This window comes from Panthera uncia, chromosome F1, assembly GCF_023721935.1.
Source record: "Panthera uncia isolate 11264 chromosome F1, Puncia_PCG_1.0, whole genome shotgun sequence".
NCBI classification, from domain to species: domain Eukaryota; kingdom Metazoa; phylum Chordata; class Mammalia; order Carnivora; family Felidae; genus Panthera; species Panthera uncia.
This window is the reverse complement of record NC_064813.1, coordinates 26701545-26723746: the sequence shown is the minus strand read 5'-3', so window position 1 is coordinate 26723746 and position 22202 is coordinate 26701545. Positions and strand designations below refer to the sequence as shown.

Here is a 22202-nt window from a genome sequence, read left to right as displayed (position 1 = left end):
GTGTGAAGATTTTTGAGTCACACATTAATGCCCACACTGAAAGTGAGTGCCTCTTTCAATGTGCACCCATAGACATCTCTCTTGGCTCACTCTAGCCCCCACCCTGCTCAAAAATCACCACACTCTATTGTTGAAGCCTGTACAGACTCAAGCAAAAGGGACAGGTGGAACATAGCAGAATGTACTATGTTTTAAAAGTGCCACACAGACCCTGTGCTTAACATAGATGCTTTGATGGTCGATGTCAATGACATACGAAGAGGCTTCCATTCTATCCCACAGTCAACAAATGGGACCTGAGTGAAATGTATGCTGTTTTCCTAAGAGGAAAGTTTGCAATGCCCAGATCTAAGTCATTATAACGTTCCTCCCAACTACCATGAAGTATTATAGAAAGCATACCTCTATCCAGTTCCATGGGTTATTATTCATATTTAAATTTCATAAATGGAATCAATGTAACTGCCTATAAAAGTGTTTCAATGCGCCCATTTTGAGAATGTCTTAGATGATATTCTTGGTAAGATCGAGATTAGATCATCTTGAATTGGACACTTATGATAAAAAGTTCTCCAAATGTAAAAACAGAACTACCTTACAACCCAGCAATTGCACTGCTAGGTATTTATCCAATGGACACAGGTATGCTGTTTCGAAGGGGCACATGCACCCCAATGTTTATAGCAGCACTATTAACAATAGCCAAAGTATGGAAAGAGCCCAAGTGTCCATCGATGGATGAATGGATAAAGAAGATATGATATAGGGGTGCCTGGGTGGCTCAGTTTGATAGGCATCTGACTTCAGCTCAGGTCATGATCTCATGGTTTGTGGGTTCAAGCCCCGCGTCAGGCTCTGTGCTGACAGCTCAGAGCCTGGAGCCTGCTTCAGATTCTGTCTCTCTCTCTCTCTCTTTCTCTCTCTCTCTCTCTCTCTCTCTGCTCTTCTCTCTCAAAAATAAATAAACATTAAAAATTTTTTAAAAAGAAGATGTGGTATATATATACAATGGAGATTCCTCGGCAATCAAAAAGAATGAGATCTTGCCATTTGCAACTACATGAATGGAACTAGAGGGTATTATGCTAAGCGAAATTAGTCAGAGAAAGACAAATATCATATGACTTCACTCATATGAGGACTTAAGACACAGAACAGCTGAAAACAAGGGAAGGGAAGCAAAAATAACATAAAAACAGGGAGGGGAACAAAAACATAAAGACTCTTAAATATGGAGAACAAACAGAGGGTTACTGGAGGGGTTGTGGGAGGGGGGATGAGCTAAATGGATAAGAGGCATTAGGGAAACTACTCCTGAAATCATGGTTGCACTATATGCTAACTGACTTGGATGTAAATTTTAAAAAAATAATAAATTAAACAAAATGGTAAAAAAAAGAAAAAAAGTTCTCCAAATGTGCTTTTTGACTTAATAAAATTTGGCATTTGTGATAATGAGGTGATATTGTTAGACATACCTGTCTGGTTGCTCCTGTTACTGTAAGGAACCCTGTGTCTGGCCTCACCTCCAAAGACTGGCTATAAAAGGTGTGGAAGTTGCTAGGTCGTCCTGGAGAGGATTCTATCAAAGCAATCCATGAATGTGTCAAGCCAAACAAAAGAGATGTAAAGAATGGCTCAGACCGTGGCCATCTTGGGAAAGCTAAATGGTAGTAAGAATAGCTAACATCTAGTGAATCCTTACCACGCGCCAGCCATGTTTCTGAGCACTTTCCATGTTTTGTCTCCTTTGAACTTCATAGTAACCATATCGAAGGTTCATTATTATTATTTCACAGATGAGAAGAGTGAGGCTCAGTTTGAGCAAGTTGCCAAGAATTAGTAAGTAGCAGAGTTGGAATCCCAATGCTGTTTTGTCTCGTTAAGAGGTGAGCAGAAGGAGCAAAACACAATAATATAAAGGCAGCCAGGCTAGAAGTAAAAGCTATCAAAAGAATGGGGTGGGGTAGAGGGATGAAGCAGGTGAGATCAGGAGGTTCAGGAAATGAAGTTCACAAGCACTACACATGTAGGAGCCATGGGTACTTTACCAGGGCAGGAGCAGTTCCGATGAAGCACTGTGCCAGGAAGGAGCTAAGGCAGAATCTAAAGTAATTCAGGGGCGTCTGGGTGGCTCAATCCGTTAAGCATCTGACTTCCGCTCAGGTCATGACCTCGGGGTTTGTGAGTTCCAGCTCCGAGGTGCTAATGGTGCTAACAGCTCGGAGCCTGGAGCCCGCTTCGGAGTCTGTGTTTCCCTCTCTGTCTGTCCCTCCCCCACTCACGTTCTCTTTCTCTCTCAAAAATAAACATAAACAATTTAAAGTAATTCAAAGTCATAGAACTAATATTACACAAGTATAGAGGCACATGCACCAGTGTGGCATTACCATATTGCTTGTGTGAGATGTTCCTCTTAGGTGTCACAATAACAAAAGTCATGCTAGAAATTACATTTAGAGATACTTAGTATCTTGGGCTACATCTGAGAGGCCCTAAAACATAAAGAAATATTTGAGGTGCCTGGGTGGCTCAGTTGGTTAAAGCGTCCAACTTCGGCCCCGGTCATGATCTCACAGTTTGTGGGTTTGAGCCCCGCGTCGGGCCCTGTGCTAACAGCTCAGACAGAATCCGAGCCTGCCTCAGATTCTGTGTCTCCCTCTCTCTCTCTGCCCCTCCCTTGCTGGCACTGTCTCTCCCTCTCTCTCAAAAATAAATAAACATGAAAAGAAATTTTTTAAATAAAGAAATGCTTCTTCTCTGGTCCAACAGCTACTGAATTGTTTTATTTTATAGTTCTACATTGTTGATACGCACCAGAAATGACTTTGTATAACCTATGCCTTTGCTGGCTAAGTTAACACAGAGAACATTCGTCTTGCTGAGTGTTCAATAGCATATACTCATTTTATAGGAAGTTGTAAATTTGCCCTCCAGTAAGTTAGTGTCTAGCCTTACACAGTAGTCGAGCTCTTTTTAAAAAAGGTACAAATTAAAGTTTTTGGTAAACTATGTCTTAAATATCTGCTTAATTCAACTGATTGATTCTTTAGGAATATCAAAGAACACACTGCCTCAATTTTTTTTAATGTTTCATATTCTAAGTCATCTTAGAGTAGGGAAAAACCTGTGTTGGCCTTTCTATTTTCAGCCCCACCATGGGGTTTGAGTCACCATGTTCCAGCCCCAATGAATTAGAGATAAGGGGAGAAAGGCACAAAAAAGGTTATCAGGAAACAGGGTTATCTTGTCTGTTTGCTCTGCTCCCCCCTGGCACCTTTCGGTGGTTGCTTTTGCCTGAGCATTCTCCTAGTTTCCATCTGCCTCCCACCCCCCAACCCACAACATGCTGTTGGAATGGAAACACAGAAGGCATTTGGCTGAGAGTTATTTGGAAAGGCCAAATCTAAACCACACTGGTGACCAGGTGCTTAGTGGAAGTCAAACTACATGTATGGCAAGAAGTGGGGCTGAGCAGGGGAATCTCCAAGACCACAGAGGATGAGGTGGGCACAAGGGACCAGGCATTAACTGTCAGAACAATCCAGCTGGGATAACAGGTGGTGTTGCAGGAGGTGGGGGCAGTACACAGCAGGGATTTGGGGAACATAAGATCCCTGGAGATCCAGACGTGCAGATCTCAGCAGTGGGTTGTCTGGCAGCTCAGAGCAGCCTCTTTGCACCATATGAAACAGTGGTGCATATGAAACTTTAGACCATATGAAAGAGTGGGGCACTCAGCTTGGACAGGGACTTGTCTGAGAGGACCGTCCTGCCATCATCCATCCTGATCTGTGAGAAACTGGAGGTGTCCTGACAGCTTAGTAGGAGAGTAATACCACATTTAGTTCAGCAAGTCAAAGATCAGGGGGCGCCTGGATGGCTCAGTCGGTTGAGCTTCTGACTTTGGCTCAGCTTGTGAGTTCGAGCCCCGCCATCAGGCTCTGTGCTCACAGCTCAGAGCCTGGAGCCTGCTTCAGATTGTGTCTCCCTCTCTCTCTGCCCCTCCCCTGTTTGTGCTCTGTCTCTCTCTCAAAAATAAATAAACATTAAAAAAATATTAAGAGCAAGTCAAAGACCAGCAACTGAGTATGCTTATAATAATTTAAATGATTTTTAAAATACTTATTTTTGGGAGAGTGCAAGCAGGGGAGGAGCAGAGAGAGGGAGACAGAGGACCTGAACTGGGCTCTGTGTTGACAGGCTGGAGGCAGTGAGCCTGATGTGGCCAGTGAGGTCTGTGACACTGAGCAGTATGGCTGTGCTGTGAATGGTGTCACCCAGAAAGAATGTTGCTCCCAAGTGGGTGACAGGTAGGGAATGGGTTATTGAGGGTCTCAGGTGTAATGAATGTCCTGACGGGTCCCATGAGACCAAAGATTAAAGAGGGTGTATCCCTTATGCATCATATAGCTTTAAGAATGCTGTAACCCAGGGATCTATAAAGCCCTAAGTCAAGCAGAGGGACAGGTGGAGGGAGAGGCAGGTGTGATAAACCTGAGAAGAGAGGCCGGTATTCAAAGCCAAGAGGCCAACGTGAGGCTAACAGTGGGCACCGAGCATGAAGCAGAGACGCTCTGGGAGTACATGCTATTCAGGAATGGGTGGGGTGTGCATGCACACAGGGAGGCAGGTGGGGTGCACACCCAGGGAGGCAGGCTGACAAATATGTGACTCGGGGCCATGGTCAGGGGTTGGTTTCTTTGGAGCTGCCTAAGGAGGGATGTAAGATCGGGACCCTAAACACTTCCTCTAGACAAGTGGTTTTACAAGGCAGATAAAGACGCCAATTAAAGGTAAATACAGAAGTGGTTTTACTGCCACCTCCCTTAGCCTCCAGATCTGGTGGGCACAGGGGTGAGTACGGTTTACAGCTCTGGCCACTGCTGGCAAGGTGCAGAGCATGCTGGGAGCAGAGGGGTTTGCCATCCTGGCCTCCCTCAGGGCCCCAGGCAGCCTGGGTCCACCTCCCCCAGTCAGAGGAGGGTTACAGTGAGACAGCAAGGTACAGCAAGGTACAACAACCCAGGTGGAGTTCATGTTCGATTACCCCAGGCCACCAGAAAGAAAACCAGAGATCATCTCCTTTATGGAACTAACCAACTACAATTCTTGTGTTACTGAGTACAGCCAGGCATCCTCGGCCTGGGTCACCATGAACAGGATGACCACATCTTCATCATTCAAACTAGACACCTTTCAGGGAAAGGAGGCCTGTTACTCATGTTGGTGAAGCAGGTGTAAACTTGGACATCTCCAGAAAATTGAGGCCTATACCCACCCAATACATACACACTAAGCCAGTCTTTCAATTTTATTATAAAAATCTAGTCATGCTCTTGAAGTCAAACACAAGATTTGAGTCTAACGTGGGATTCACAGGTAAATTACAAGTTGCCCTGTTAAATTTGAATTTCAGATGAATGAATAAATTTTTTGTTATGAATATGCCCCCAAATATTGCATGGTGCATATACTAAAATTATTCATTCTTTATTTGAAGCGAAAATCAAATTGGGGGTTCTGCATTTTTATTTGCTACCGACAACCCTGGTCTAAAGTTAAGCCACTGTATTAGATGCTAATTCCACCTTATTGCTTATGTTCAAGGCCATCCTCTGGTTGCCAAAAGGAGAAAGTAGAGGGTACCATCCCAATTAACCCAGTTACCTGAGCTAATGCAATCAGTTTCCTTCAGTTTCTCTGGACTGCGAATAGGCTGCGACAAGGTCGTGGTACCTGGAGTGAGCTGGACGAGCAGGCGCTGGGCTGGAAGACAAGAAGCTGAGTGGAGAAGCATATTCTCCCTGCTTCCTGTTTGTTTTTGCCTGATCCAGGCTCAAGTACATTAGAATCACCTGGAGAGCTTTAAAAACCCACTGATGCTTGGGCCCCACTTCTGACCAATTAACTAAGAATCTATAGGGGTCAGGTCTGGCTTCTGTGGACTTCAAAAGCTCCCCAGGTGATTTTAATGTTCTAATGAGAACCATCATCCTATGCCCTCACTCTGGACCCCATGGCCTCCAGTTTTGCTTACTCAGTTTCCCCCCTTTGAATACTCTCTCGATAGTATTGGCTATATTATAGTCCAGAAAACATGACTAGAACACATGTTTCATGTCAGCATGGTGGCGTAGGAGGGCTTGACCAGAAGGGTTTCTTGACCATGTGGGACCTTGTCCCATGCTGACTCCTGGCTCCATCCAGGCCTCCCACCTGCTCCTGCCTCTCTTCAGCTTTGACATCCCCTCTCTCATTCTTATCTGCTCACAAACACATCAATTCCCAGTTTGCAGCTGGTCTCCCCTTCCGGCCCATCCAAGGGCTGGCCTCTTTGGCTTGGACCAAGGACCCCCTCTGGAGAACTGTCCCTGCAGGCCATGATGATGGCACTGGCTGCTGTCCAGGGCTCCACCGCTCCCTGATTTCACCTCTGGGTCGGGGGAGTTGGGGAGCAACCTTCAGCCTTTAGGCATAGAAAAAATCCAGACTTTGCATTTCCAGAATGGGGATTGGTAGACCCCTTGAGGGTGGTGTGGAGTGAATTTCCTTCTGACAAGCTAGCTGGATAAGCAGTGGTTTGCTTTCCAAATGGGTAGCAGGAAGGGCCTGGCAGTGGCATACTGCCTAGACATCGTTGAAAATTGACTCTCCTGCTCTCTCTGGAATTTGACCCAATGAAGTCAAATGAGCTTTGGGCAATGACCAGCTCAGAGTCCCGAGCAAGATAGAGCAAGCAGGATAGAGCTTTGGATTATTTATTCTTTGAGTGCCTGCCATGTGCCAATTATGCTATGTGCATAGTGAATGGAATAGACATGGCCCCTGGAGCCCACGACTCTTACCATCTAGTTAGAAATAATTGGAAATACGAAAAACACAGAAGAAAACTGGGATAGAAATAGTGCAGCTGAAGAGGGTGAAATGCACAGTGATTTTCCAATGGAGCATTTCACCCAGGGGACAATCAACCCACCCTCACCGTCTCCGAGGTGCAAGGCCACACACACTCACATTGCTTGACCAAACAACAGGCTAGTGCAAATGGAGCTATTTATCAAACCGAAATGTTTACACAGCAACTATAAATTTGTTTAGGAAGAATCCGCCATTCACAACTGTCTACTGAACAGATGCTCGAGAGCATTCGTCTGTCACTGCCAGCATTTCTCAGTCAAGAGGAGGGAGCGGGTTTGAACGTCCACAGCTCCTGGAACTTCACACGCTCAGGCTCAGTCTTCGTCTGTGCCTAGAGGCTGCAGCTCCTCTCCCCAGCTCCCTTCACAAGGAACAATAATGATTTTAGAGGCATAATAAGGAGGGTTTGCACTGAATTATTAAACAATGGGGATTGAAGATGTGTTTTCTTTGACCTCCTTACCTCAGGCTTTTACCAGCCAGGGTTTTCTGGTACAGAGGCAAAGATATCCACAACACTGATGCAGATTATGTTCTCCTTCTTACAATATTTTCCATATTCATTTAAAACCCTTGCATTTTAAAACCCCTTTTGGTAAACTTTAAAACATCACATGCCCTCCTCTCATTTTCTGAAATTCAACGTAAATATCAAGGCGAACAAAGGCACCAGAACAAAGCACTGCTTTGTTTTCAGACCAAGCCCCCTCCAGATTCCGGTGGGCAGTACGTGGGAGTCTGAGCTCCCTCCCCCCACCTTCGGTTCCTAAGAATCATTGTTCTAAATGGTAATATTAACACTGTCCGTCTTCATTTGTGGGTAGCATCCCATTAACATGTTCGGTTGTACGTTTTCTCTGCGGTTGACATAAAATGATGACGCCGGCTTTAAACAAACAAATGAGAATGTATACAACCAAATGAGCCTTGTGTTTTTGAAATGGCCGCTGGGGAGGTCAACATAAGTTTCCAGGGCTAATGGCATTGCCCTGAAGCATTTTGGAGGGCTCACTTAAGTGCAGCACAGGGCAAGAAGCAGGAGCTTTGGGGGCAGGTGGCCTGGCAGCAAATCAAGTTCTGCCACTATTGAACCGTGACCTTGATCTAGTGGCTTAACCTCTCTCTGAGCCTCAGTTTTCTCATTGGTAAAATGGGAAAAAAGGAAACAAAAAATGTGTGTAGCCCGGTCAGCAATTATTAATTTCGTTTTATCACTAATGACATGTTCTTTGGAATTGCATTAAGAGATATTTGACAAGGATTTTTTTGGAAACTTCCAAGTCTTTAAAGTCCAGTTAGAAGAATAAAAAATAGAGGCGGCTGGGTGACTCCTGATTTTGGCTCAGATCATGATCTCACAGTGGTGAGATGGAGCCCTGCACTGGGTGTGGAGCCTGCTTAAGATTCTCTCTCTCCCTCTTCCTCTGCCCCTCCCCCACTCACATGCATATTCACCCCCCTCCCCCCCCCCCCCCCCCCCCATTGCCCCACTTCTCTTTAAAAAAAAAAGGAAGAAGAAGAAGAAAAAGGAGTAACAATGGGCTGGAAATTCTAGTTTGGGTGGGAAAAAAATATTTGCTGTTACAGTCAGGAGCCTAAAATCGTATGTGGCTCATTAGGTGGCTCTGAAGTCAACTCCAAAAGATGTTTCCAAAATGTTTGGCAAGATGATATATTCTCCTTAGAATTGTGTACGGGCTCGCTGGGTGGCCATTTAAAGTGGATACAACTCCTTTGAACGTTTAAGTTGTACTGTGTTAAAGAAATTTCTCTTTGCTTTATTGTCACACCACATATGTGGACCCTGCAACAAAGCCTTGATTACTGCAAATATGCCTTGTCATTTCCTCTGTGTCCTGACATACATCTTCCTTTTTTTTAACTGTGGTATGAAGCACTTAGAGGGTTTTTTCCCCCTTTTTAAATGTTCTCCCTTTAATTTCTGAAGCTTTGTAAGTGAAAAGGAAAATTAGACCCAATCCCCAGCCATCAAAAGCTATCGTCTTCATTGCACAGTTTCAGGAGGCTTTCAGGTTTCCATTTTCCTTGTCTCACCCCAGATGCCTGGCATACGAATAGCAGAAAAAACAAAATCTGTTGCATTTTTGGAATGTTATTAATGCGTAAGCAGCCCAGGGATTGCAACAGCTAAGATAGCCACACACACACACACACACACACACACACACACACACACACTTTTTTTTTTTTTTAATCCCAAGAGCAAAGACCAAAATTGTGCCTGAAGAACTTTGGAAGAATCCCCCAAATGCACTGTAATCCACTAATTTCCCTCTGATTGCCACCGCACCACCACCCAATCTCTATTTCCTGATAGGAAAACCTCTTTAGGATTAGACAATGATATTACACAATAGCACTATAAATCCGATGTTTGTGTAGAATTGAAATGGAACAGCTGAACGCCACCCTTCCTCCCATTAGGAACATCAGAATGGGAGTTAGTGAGGGGCAAAATCATCTGTTAGTGTCTCTGAGTGGATTTTAAAATTGTTTTCCCCAGGGTCTTCTAGGGTTTTTAAATATGAAGGTGTTCATCCAACTGAAAAAAAAAAAATATGTCTATAAGCAATTCAACATTCAGCATGTCTGGCAATTCATGTTTTTTTTAAAGGACGAGAAAACGCAGCACCAAATGTGAATATGTATGCCGTGTAGGGGAACTTCTGAACCCTTCACTGTCGTCTTGAAGCTTTTAGGGTGGAAGCTTTCGAGGATGTCAGATTGTAAAAACCATTCTCCCATTTCTGGAACTTGAGGACATCTCTCTGAGCATAACAAACGTGAGGTCACAAATAAAGGTGCTTTGGGGCATCTGGGTGGCTCAGTCAGATAAGCATCCGACTTCGGCTCAGGTCGTGATCTCACGGTTCATGAGTTCGAGTCCCACATTGGCCTCACTGCTGTCAGTTCAGAGCCCACTTTGGATTCTCTGGTTCCCTCCCTCTGCCCTTCCCCTGCTTGTGCTCACTCTCTCTCTCTTTCAAATAAATAAACAGCAATAACAACAACAGATACAGGAAGGAAGAAGGCTAGAGTTAGCTCTGTAGTGCTGGAGTGGAATTGAAGTTATCTATGTGAACTCCTTGTTTTTTATGTAAATAGATAAATGAAATTTATATGTATTATGTGTGTATATGTAGATATATGCTTACATAGGCATACATATATACAGACATACATCCCCACGTTTCTATTCTATTCTATTCTATTCTATTCTGTTTTTCCATTTACCTGTATAATTTTCTAGCTCTATCTGCACAGTGCCTGGATGTAAAACATCCAAGGATACCTGGAATCCACATCTTGACTTCTAAATATGTGTAGAAGATACCAGATCTGTTAAAAAGGAACCAGCACTTTTTCAAGAAATGACGGATTCCAGGGCATGGTAGGCTAAAAAATGGCCCACCAAATGATATCTGATCACATCTTAATCCCTGGAACCTATAAATGCTATCTTATTTGGAAAAAGGATCTTTGCAGATATGATTGAGTTTCTCCCCAAAATGCGGAGATTATCCCATATCATCTGGGCAGGAGAGAGGCAGAAAGAGATTACAGGCAGAAGAGGAGGAAAGAATGTCACCAAAGAGGTGGACAGTGGAGTGATGTGACCACAAGTCAAGGTATGCCAGCAGCCACCAGAAGTTAAGGAGAAGGCTAGGGATGAATTCTCTCCTAGAGCCTCTGGGGGATCTTCATCCTGCTGATATCTGGATTTTAGTCCAGTGATACTGATTTCAGACCTCCAGCCTCCAAACTTGTGAGAGAATAAATTTTGTTGTTTTAAGCCACAATTTGTTGTAGATAATTTGTTACAGCAGCCATAGGAACTAATATGGGGGTGAGGACAGTGAAGGTTTGGGATGAAGCCAGAACATCTTGTTGTGCCAGAAATTGAGGTAATGTTCAGGAATGGGGAGGACATATCAGCCAGGACCCAACTTGGAGGGTCTCCCATTGGCCAATTGAGGACAACTAAGAATCAAAATAAATATCAAGATGGGGGTGCCTGGGTGGCTTAGTTGGCTGAATGTGCAACTTTTGTTTCTGGCTCAGGTCATGATGCCAGGGTTGTGGGATTGAGCCCCACATTGGGCTCTGTGCTGAGCGTGGAGCCTGCTTAAGATTCTCTCTCTCTCTCTGCCCCTCCCCCACTTGTGCTCTCTCTCTCTCTCTCTCTCTCTCTCTAAATAAAAAATTTTTAATGTTAAAAACTAAATATCAAGATGAGTACATTAATCCATTATAAATAAAATTGGAGTCCATGAGTCTAAAATTATACAAACAAATAAGTGAAAAAGGACTCCACCTCACAGTGCAATGCCAGCTAATAAATACAGAAATAATGATGGAATTAGAAAAGCATCCTTTGGGGACACCTGGGTGGCTCAGTCGGTTAAGCATCCAACTTCGGCTCAGGTCATGATCTCACAGTTCGTGAGTTTGAGCCCCACATTGTGTTCTGTGCTGACAGCTCAGAGCCTGGAGCCTGCTTCGGATTCTGTGTCTCCCTCTCTCTCTGCCCCTCCCTGCCCGAAATAAATAAACATTAAAAAATTTTTAATAAAAAAAGAAAAGCACCTTTTGGAAATCATCATAATAAAAATTGATTTAGGCAAGATGCCTCAATGGATACTAGAACTAGTGGATGAAAATGTGATGAGAAAGAGAATATTTACATCTCATAGAAACTACCAATGGAATATTTATTAATTCCTTCTCAATAAGTACAAAATGCTTATTTTTTGAGAAGGCTTTTTTTTTTAAATTTTTTTTTTAACGTTTATTTATTTTTGAGACAGAGGGAGACAGAGCATGAACGGGGGAGGGGCAGAGAGAGAGGGAGACACAGAATCGGAAACAGGCTCCAGGCTCTGAGCTGTCAGCACAGAGCCCGACGCGGGGCTCGAACTCACGGACTGCCAGATTGTTACCTGAGCTGAAGTCGGACGCTTAACCGACTGAGCCACCCAGGCGCCCCGAGAAGGCTTTTTTTTTTAATTGAAGTATAATTAACATATAGTGTTACCTTAGTTTCAGCGTACAATGTGATGATTCAATAATTCTAAACGCAGTGCTCATCATGATAAGTGTTCTTTTAATCCCCTTCACCTATTTCACCCATCCCCCCACGCAGCTTCCCTCCAGTAACCAGGTAACCACCAGTTTGTTCTCTGTATTTGAGAGTGTGTTTTAGTACAAAGTACTTATTAGTTAACTTTACTATAGAGAAATTTGGTAAAAACCAGCTTAACCAGCTTAATAGGGTAAACAGACATCATGTACCCCTAATACGATACACTGAGAAGAACAAAGCATTCCTCTGTGGTGGCACTGCTAAAAGCGCATGACCTAAAGTTAATTGGGAGAAAGTATCAGACAAAATCACATTGAGGAATATTCCACAAAACAATGGGCTGTTCTCTTTGCAAATGTCAGAGATACGCAGGACAAGGAAAGGCTAAGGAGACCAAAGAGATCTGAAAATTAAATGCAACCCATAATCCTGGATCGGATTCTAGACCCATAAAGGATATCATTGGGACAGATGGTAAAATTCAAATGTTGTTTGTGGATTCGATGGTAACATTGTATCCGTGTTTGCACTGTAGTTACCTGGGAGAATGTTTTTGTTTGAAGGAATTGCATAATAAAGTATTAAGGGATAATAGGACATTATGTTTACAACTTCCTCTCAAATTGTTCAGAAAAAATAAAGTCTGCATATATATATATATATATATATATATGCAAAGAGAATGAGAGACACGTGGTAAATGTTAACAATGGAGGAATCTGAACAAAGGGCATGTCGGAGTTCTTTGCAGTATTCTTACAACATTGTTGTAAGTCCGAAATTATTTCTAAAGAAAAGAAAGGTCATTATTCTCTCATGGTACCTTATCACTGGATTCAAAGAGTCCTTACGGAATGCTTACAGCATTTTTCAGCAAAGTCAAAGGGCGTTGGGGGGAGAGAAGATGACCGGGTTCTGCCACCTCTTTGTTGTCACCTTGTGCAGGTAACTGAAACTCTCTGAACCTCAGTGTCCTCGGCGTTATCGTTCTCTGCCTTTCTATGCCTAAGGCATTGGTTTCACCACTTGTCTTGCTTCAGATTTAAAAGGGACCACCAATGACCCAGTTAAAAATCATTGCCGCGGTGCCTGGGTGGCTCAGTTTGTTGAGCGTCTGACTTCAGCTCAGGTCACGATCTCGCAGTTCGTGAGTTTGAGCCCTGCGTTGGGCTCTGTGTTGACAGCATAGAGCCTGGAGCCTGCTTTGAATTCTGCGTCTCCTTCTCTCTCTGCTCCTCCCCCACTCATGCTCTGTCTCTCTCTCTCCTTCAAAAATAAATTTTAAAAAAACATTAAAAAAAAATTATTGCCATGGCTGGCAAGCAGCTACTAATGGATGCCTCATCCCATTTCTTTCTGTGGCATAAAAAACATTCTAAAATTAAGATGGTGGTGATGGCTGACGAACTCTGTGAAAATAGTATAAAAACATTTAATTGGACACCTTATTCTTTTTTTGAGAAACAGAGAGCAGGGGAGGGATGGGGGGTGGGGGGAAGAAAGAGAGAATCTCAAGCTACATGCCCAGCACAAAGCCGGACGCGGGGCTCGATCTCACAACCGTGAGATCATGATCTGAGTTGAAATCAAGAGTCCGATGCTCAATGGCCTAAGCCTCCCAGTCGTCCTTCAATTGTACACTTTAAAGGACTGCACTGTGTGTTACATAAATTGTATCTCAATAAAGCTGTTAAAATCACTGCTCCTGCTTTCCTCTTGCCACACCCACTGCGGGACTTTACGGTTAGAGCATGACATCTGTGACAGAAGGGCACTGGATGAGTAGAGAAGACAAGTTCTCCTCCCAGAGGTAGGGTGGGAAGGAAAAGAACAAAGAGCGAAGAATGTTCCAGAACCGATGGAAGAAAGAGTCTGAGGGGCCCCTCAAGTTCCTGTCTTCTGGGGCCTATGATTGTCCTCTGCTCCTCTCACACTGTACATAGCACCTAGGTGGCTGGATCCATCCCTGTGGCTTCAACTCTCTCCCATGGGTTGGTGACTCCTTCCTTGTGTGATTTAGGATTAGATATTACTGCAACTGAGAGAAAACTAAAATACTGTTAGTTTAAAAACTTAAACAAATGAGAAGTTTTGGAATATTTTCTTTCTCACATAAAAGCCTGAGCAAATAATCCAGAGCTGTTATGAAACTCTGTGATGTCAGGAACCCAGGCCCTGGGGCTCCATTTACACAGGCTGTGCACTGTGCAACTCCAGGGAGTGTTATCCACACATACAGCATGAGTGATCCCTTCTAGAGGAGTGCAAAGTGATGGCCTGCCCAGGATCCTTCTCTCTCGTTGTTCTCCTGTGAGTGGTCTCAACCTTACTGTCCAGGGTGGCAATTTATCTTCCAGGCAGGAAAATGGAGGAAGGGACAGGTGCAGAAGGAGGGGCACAGTGTATATGCGGGCTGAATCTAAAGTAAGGTTTTCAGAACTTCTCACACGACACTGCACTTCCATTTCATCATCAAGATCTTAGTCATAAGACCACTCCCAGTTGTCAAAGGGGCTGGGAAATGTAGCTTTTATTCTGGGTGTCCATATACTCAGCCAAAAAGGGAAGGGATGGAATTCTAGTACCAAAGAATAAAAGGCAATAGAGAACAACTAGCAGTCTTGTCATTCTTTCCAACTTATATTTATAATCCAGATCCACATATTCAACTGTCTCTTGGACATCTCTACTGAGACGAATCACAGACAATGAGACTGAATAAGTCCTACAGGGAAGGTATCACGTCTACACATTCAACTCCCATCTCAAACCTGCATCTTCTCCTGTGTTCTCCCTCTCAATGAATGGCAATGTCATCTACCTAGTTGGATGGGAATCATCTTGGAGTGTTTCATTTCCTTCACTGCCCACTCTCTACTCCCACCCTGCAAGCTCTACCTCCTAAATGGCTCTTATATCCACCTTTCCCTCCTCATTCCATTACTTTAGCTCGGACTCTCATTTTTCTCCAGTCTGGATTACTGTAGGGATCTCAAATGGAACCCACTGCCTCCAGGCTGTGCCTCTACAATCCTCTCCTCACATTATGCCCAGTGTACTCTTTCTAAACATAAACCCAGTTTTGATTCACCTCTCCGTGAATTTTTTCAGTGGTTGACCATATTTTTGGTGGTAAAGTTCACTTTCTTTAAGCATGACGCCCACGGCTCATCATGATCTGGCCTCCGCCTGCCTCTCTCACCCCATCTGCTGCCTCCCGCCACCCTACACCCTTTGCTCCAGTTGTACTGAACTATCTGTTGTTCCCTAAACTTTCAGTCGTTTCATGCCACTCTGCTTTTGCACATGCTACCCACTCTGTGTGGAATGACCTTCTCATTTTTGTCTGTGTAACTCCTACTTCTTCAAAACTCAGCTCAAGCATTACTTCCCCAGGAAGTGTTCCTACATTCTCCAATCCGATTTAGACATTCTTCTTCTCACTCACATAGTGCACCATCCATAATGATCTCAATTCATGTTTATTTGTGTATCTTGCCTACAAGACGAAAAGCTCTTCAAGGGATGAGATCTCGTTTTGTTTTGTTTAATGTTTATTTAGTTTTGAGAAAGAGAGCACTAGTGGGGGAAGGGCAGAGTGAGAGGGGGACAGAGGATCTGAAGTGGGCTCTGTGCTGACAGCAGAGAGCCCGATGAGGGGCTCGAACTCATGAACCATGAGATCATGACCCGAGCTGAAGTTGGACCCTCAATTGACTGAGCCATCCAGATGCCCTGAGATCTTGTCTTTTTTGCCTTTACATTTCTAGTGCCTGGCACGTAAGTATTTGTTGAGTGAATAGATATGCCAGGCTCAATCATACACATGTTTATATGTAGTATTTGATTCTCATAAGCCCCCATGAACTATATCCATTTTTTAAATGGGGAAACTGAGGCTCAGAAGAATTGTATGACACATCAAAGGCCACAGTGCTACTTAGAAGTGCAGAAGGAAATAAAATCTGACGTTGTGCCTCCCTGTTTGCTCCTATTTAGACAAATAACATTTGTGGCTGTTATGAATTGAAATATGGAAGGAAGGAACCACTTTGCTGTTGGTTAACCTCTATCCTGAGTCTACCAACAGAAATGTGTATTCCTTCTCTTTCTCCAAATTCCCGAGTCCCTGAACACAATTCCGGGCTATTTACAAAACATAGTCTAGGCATTTTGTTTCTTTTGTCTTCTCCTGGGAAAATGCCTTTTTTAAGCTTTAATCTCTAGCAACGGAGTCTATGTTTCTTCACTCATCCTCTCCTTCAATGAATATTTATTAAACGCCAACTCTGTGTTGATGCTAGCCTCATTCACACACGAATATGCAGAAACAAAAACATTTCAGCTATTATCAGAATCTTTTTATCTCTTTGTTGGCGTCTCTGAGATTCAGCCTTATCGAAGGATACAGTTACAAACGAAGAACAAGCAGCGAAGCGTACTGCATGTTCAAGGTTACGTGTTATTATTGTTCCTCCTTAAGCAAGGCTTGTACAATCCTTGTACTGGAAACAGGTTTCAGGCACAATAAACAATGTGCTCCCTTATCTCAGATGCAGTAAGGCGGTTCAGCAAGTTGTTTACCACACAGGTATTCCTAAATCAGCAGTTTTCATATGATAATGGTACCTTAAAATTCTCTAATGCTTTACCCTCCCAAAAGGTAATAGGAGATCGAAACTGTGTGCTGCTTAAATGAATTCATTTGTGTGGAGAACAAAGCCGTTTTTACATAGTCCTGCCATGTCCATTTGACTAGAAGCCAGAACATTTCACACAAGCAGCAAAATCCATCTCCTGAAATTGATTCAGGTTTTGTCTGATGGAGGTGGGGTGGGGAGGGGAGGGCGGGAGGGTAAAGTAAAAGACAAGCACTGCTTTTAATTGCAGTTGGAAGCGGTCCCAATCACAAGAGCAGTTCTTTAAAGTTGTTCTTTTGGATTCACCTTAAATTATCTTAATGGAGCAGTAAAGTTGAGTAAGAACAAAAAAAAAAAAAAAAAAAAAAAAAAAAAAAAAAAAATTTATTAACTTAGCAAATATTGAGTACCCATCACATTTAAGACCTGCAGAAACATGAAAATTAGTCACACAGGACTTCTGCCCTCAAGAGAATACAATACAGCAGGCAAGTTAACAGGCATGAACACACACAGGCACAAACTGTATTATCCTCGCTATTCAAACACTTTATCGGAACTTTCACTACCCAAATTGAGAAACTGAATAGATTCAGATAGGTTTTTAAATAAATCCGTCCCTACCCAAACTTTTACTACTCACTTACCAAAACTCAAGAGCCTCAGGTAATCAGTATCTGAACTCACCATCCAAACTGTCAGTCTCCATTCTCAGGAGCCTGATCGATGCGGCTGGCAGAATACTTAGTACTGTGCGAACATGATAAAGACAATACCAGTGGCCCTGCATGCCCTGAAGCCTGGAAGAGTGTGAGATACTTTCCAATGGGGGTACAATTTCATGGAGAACGTATTTTAACCGAGCCTTGAGGGATGGGTAGAGCTGCTTCTTTCCAACCTCAGTGCCATGTGGCAATCCTGTGTTTGTCCTTATATGTCTCCCCATGCCCCTAGAGTTCTTCTAAACCTTTACCACTCTTCCCAAGTCCTCTGCCTCTATTCCTCCACTCATTCACTCTCAGCAAAGGACCTCACTTCTTCCTTCATACAGTAAGAAAGAGAGAGAGACAGGAAGAGCAAGCTCCCTGTTCTCTTATATGGTCACTAACACCATCATAAGGACTCTACCCTCATGAGCTCATCTAAACTTAATTACCTCTCCAAGACCCGGCCTGTAAATACAATCACACTGAAGTTTAGAGCTTGTGCGGGAGGCATGCAAACATTCAAGCCATAACAATAGTCTAGCTCTGTATTTCCTGGCATGGTTTGTCTCTGCTTGGCCTTTTTCTCAGGCAGGCTCAAAAGGGGCTGACAGTTATGAATGACTGTATTCTCCTGACCACATTTCCCTCTCCCCAGTAAAAACCACCCACCCTTTCTACATTTCAGCCACCCCTACACCATTACCTTCTGACTCAAAGGAAGGAGTCCTCTAGAGGAATGACTTCTTCATTTGTCTTTTGAATTCTATCCCCGCCCAAGTATATGGGTCTATGAGAGACATCTACCATGGTTTTTTGTTTTTTCGTTTTTTGTTTTTTTTCCTCTCTGCCCTGCATTCCTTCCTTCTCTGACTCCCCTTCCCTTTCCATGTGATTTAGGATGTCAGTAATGGGACTCTGGCTTTCCAAGGTGGGCCTGTGACTCACAAAGGCTAGTTGGAGTGTGTTTCAGGAATAAACAGGTGCACTGGAGGACAGTTTGTTGCATTCTTTTCCCTGGGACCCCAACTATAAGACCAGTATAAGCCTGGCTATGTTACACAGAGTAAGCCTGCCTTAGAACAAGGCTGAGGAGAGGCAAAAGAGGCCAGGAAACACCGAGCTAGAGCACTGTTATGGACCAGATGTTTGTGTCCCCCAAATTCCCATGTTAAAGCCCTAGCCCCTACGTGATGGTATCTGGAGGCAGGGCCTCAGGGAGGTGATTAAGTCTAGATGCGCTCATGAAGGTAAGGTCTTTGTGATGGGATTAGTGCCTTATGAAAAGAGACCAGAGCCTGCTTTCTATCCCTGCATGTGAGGATATACCAAGAAGGAGCCCCTGTGCAAGCCAGGAAGAGAATTCTCACCAGACCCTGACGAGGCTGGAATGCTGATCTCAGACTTCTCAGCCTCCAGAACGGTGAGAAACAAGTGTTTGTTGTTTAAACCACCCAGACTCTGGTATTTGGTTAGAGCAGCCTGGCCTAAGGTAAGTACTGGCAACATTGTTTTTAAATTTGGAGGTTTTTCAATTATGTGAGCCAAAAACTTCTCTTTTTGCTTCAGGGCGTTTGAGTTGGGTTGCTGTTGTTGGCCATCAAGAATTTTGGCCAGTCAAGGGGCGCCTGGGTGGCTCAGTCAGTCAAGCATTTGACTTCAGCTGATCATGATCCCATGGTTTGTGAGTTCGAACCCCACATCAGGCTCTGAGCTGCCTGGAGCCTGCTTTGGTTTTGTGTCTGCCTCTCCCCTACTTGTGCTCTGTCTCTTTCTCTCTCTCAAAAATAAATAAATATTGAAATATTAAAAAAAATTTTTTTGACTAGTCTTCTCACTTCGTCAATCAGCTCACCTCCCCCCTCCCGTAACTTTGGTCTCTCCCCTCAAAACTAACTCCTTCCTCAAACTACACACACATTCCAGATTCTACCTGTGGAAAAAACCTCTTTTTTGATTCTATAGCCACTGCCTGCTCTCCCTGCTTGCCTTCTTATCCTCTTTTCTAGAATGTCATAAATGGAATCATACATAGGTAGCCTTTTGTATGTGGCTTCTTTTACTTAGCATAATTATTTTGAGGTTCATTCATGTTATTGTGTGTTTCATTAGTTCATCCTTCTAATTGCTGAGTAGTATGCCATTGTTTAGTGGTACCATAATTTGTTTTTCCATTTCTCAGTTGATGGACATATAGATTGTTTTCCATTTTTGACAATCATGAATAAACTGCTATAAACATTTGTATACAGGTCTGTGTGTGAACATAAGTTTTCATTTATCCCGGGTAAGTATGTAGGAGTAGGATTGCTGGGTCATATGGTAAATGTATGTTTAACATTATAAAAAAAAATGCCACAACCTGTTTTCCAAAATGGCTGTACTATTTCACATTCCTACCAGCAATGTATGACAGTTCAAGTTACTCGACATTCTTGTCAGTATTTGGTGTTATTAGGATTTGTTTTTTGGTTTGTTTGTTAGCTTTTGCCATTCTAATGGCTGTGCAGTGACATTTCATTGTGGTTTTACTTTGCATTTCCCTAATAATGAGATCGAGCATCTTTTCGTGGGCTTATATGCCATCTCTCACTCTCTCTCTCTCTTTAAAAAAATGCTTATTTATCTTGAGAGAGAGACAGAGAGAAAGAATCCCAAGCAGGCTCTGTGCTGTCAGTGCAAAGCCCAATGTGGGCTCAGTCTCACGAACCGCAAGATGTCAACCTGAGCCGAAATCAAGGGTTGAAGGCTTAACCAAACTGAGCCACCCAGGCACCGCCCCCCCCACTTCTTTGTCTTTTTTTTTTAATCAAGAGAGCTTTTGCTCATATAAAAAAATGGGTTGTTTGTAGTCTTATTGCTTTGGGAGAATTTCTGGAAACAAGTCCTTTACAGATGTATTTTTGGCAAATATTTTGTTCTAATCTGTGCCTGTCTTTTAGTGGCATTTAAAGAGCAGAGTTTTAAATTTTGACGAAATCTAATCCACCAATTTCTTCTTTTATGGTTCATGCTTTTTGTGTCCTAAGAAATCTTTGTCTAGCTAGTGGTTTTGTTTCTTAATTAAACTAAACTTATTTAATTCAAAACATTTTTAATTCTAAGTCTCTGCTTCTTTCTTTGTTGGAATTAAATTATCTTTTTAAAAAATAATAAAATGATAACAGTAAGAATAGAGAGAAGTTGTGTGTGTGTGTGTGTGTGTGTGCATGTGCACACTTGTCTGGAAAAATAGAATTGATGGATGATTCTATGTTGGTGTCATAGGTCATGTTCCCCAGGAAACAGACAGAAATTTGCATGTGAATACTGTCTCCTTGACCAAACTCTAGTCAGTCTCCTAAGGCTTCTTCTCAACTAGGCTTGACCTTGGACTTCAGTGTCTGTCCTTGTCAAAACTTCATCCCCCAGTTTTAGCAAAAATCCTAAGTCAGTTTACAGAGAATCCTCCACCCTGGATATCTGATCTCCCTCTATATCCAATCAAATTCTTCATCCCCTAGCCTCCCCTAGGAGATACTTCATCACCCTGGGCTGCCACCAGCAAGAATCTGGCCAACTCATTTTCGTCAGAATCTTCCCTCACCCCTGATGTTTCCTCTTCGTAATTTTCCATCCACTGACCCCCAACCCTGCTCCTTGGCTATAAATCCCCACTGCTTGTCCTTGTTGTATTTGGAATTGAGCCCAGTTCTATACCAAGACCTCTTTTCTTCTATTGCAATAGTTCCTGAATAAAATGTTTTTACTGCTTTACCTACTGCCCAGCTCTGGTTTTTCTTTGACAGATGCAAGAATTTTATTGGAGAGTGCTACCAGGAACAATCCCTCTAAGAGATGGCATGAAACAGAACTGGCAGGGAGAGATGTTGAATTATGATGTAGTTGCAACAGAGGTCTCAGCTGATCCCACGGGGAGTTCTGGAGCCGGGATGGCCTTTACAGAATTGCCTGGAATAGAGGGAAGGGTCTGGACCTTGTGTTTCTCAGCCATCCCCCCCTATTCAATGAGATAAAGTGTGAAACTAATATAAAAAATGTGATATAGGAGTGAGAAAGATCAAGTATTTGAACTGTAGTAAGTCTTGGTGAGCCTGAGGCAATCTCTCTACAAGGAGAAATAAAACAAAACTAATTAGTCACTTGTGAAACCCTTTCCTTGGTTCTGTGACCTCTGCAACCCAGCAGTCTTGTATCCTGGCAACAGTTTCTGGGCTTTATCCCTGGTTTGCATCATCTCCCTCCCTCTCCCCCCCCCCCTCCCCAGCCGCCGGAGGTAAAGACATCCTTTGGTACCTGTTTCATTGTTTCTTGCCCTCATTTAAAAAGGAACAACTGTTTTGTCTGAGTGGAAATTGTTGCCCTTTGTGGCTGGCAGATCTGGATGGTAAAGAAACTGCAGAGGCGAAAGATCTCCATGCCCAGTAGTGAATCCTAGGGGATGTGAACAAGGCTTCATATGAGAAATTTAATAAAGGGTAAGTCTTAAGGATATATGGGAAATGATGTTTTGCTGACTTGACTTTACATGCTTGGACATCACCCATGCGTCATGATGCCCTCTGCCCCACTCCTCAAATTGCTGTCAATCTAAGCAGAAAAGGCATACAAAAGCTCAAAGTCACCACCAGCCAGCTTTGCACACAGATAAACCTAAGGATCCAGTGGAGCGAGAGGGGTTCTTCCTTCCCCAGGGTGGTCCTCCTGGTCCCTTTAGTAAAACAATGCTCCTGGGAGTTGGAACCGTCAGGAGAGATGACATCTATCTGCTATCATATTTCTAATCTGACCCTCTCGAAATGAAGAAAATAGCCTAGGAACATTCGACTAGCT

General features: G+C 43.3%; 1 long non-coding RNA gene across 4 annotated transcripts in view; it reads right to left on the bottom strand.

The window, feature by feature from the left end:
• LOC125925266 (uncharacterized) overlaps positions 1–22202 on the bottom strand; it is a 70326-nt gene that overhangs the window by 39438 nt on the left and 8686 nt on the right. For 3 of the 4 annotated variants that reach the window (XR_007458756.1, XR_007458755.1, XR_007458757.1), the window contains exon 2: positions 5671–5769. This is a non-coding gene — a long non-coding RNA (uncharacterized LOC125925266). Of the gene's footprint in view, positions 1–2051; positions 2270–5670; positions 5770–22202 lie in introns of those variants that run through there. The other variant, XR_007458758.1, reaches the window with a different exon arrangement.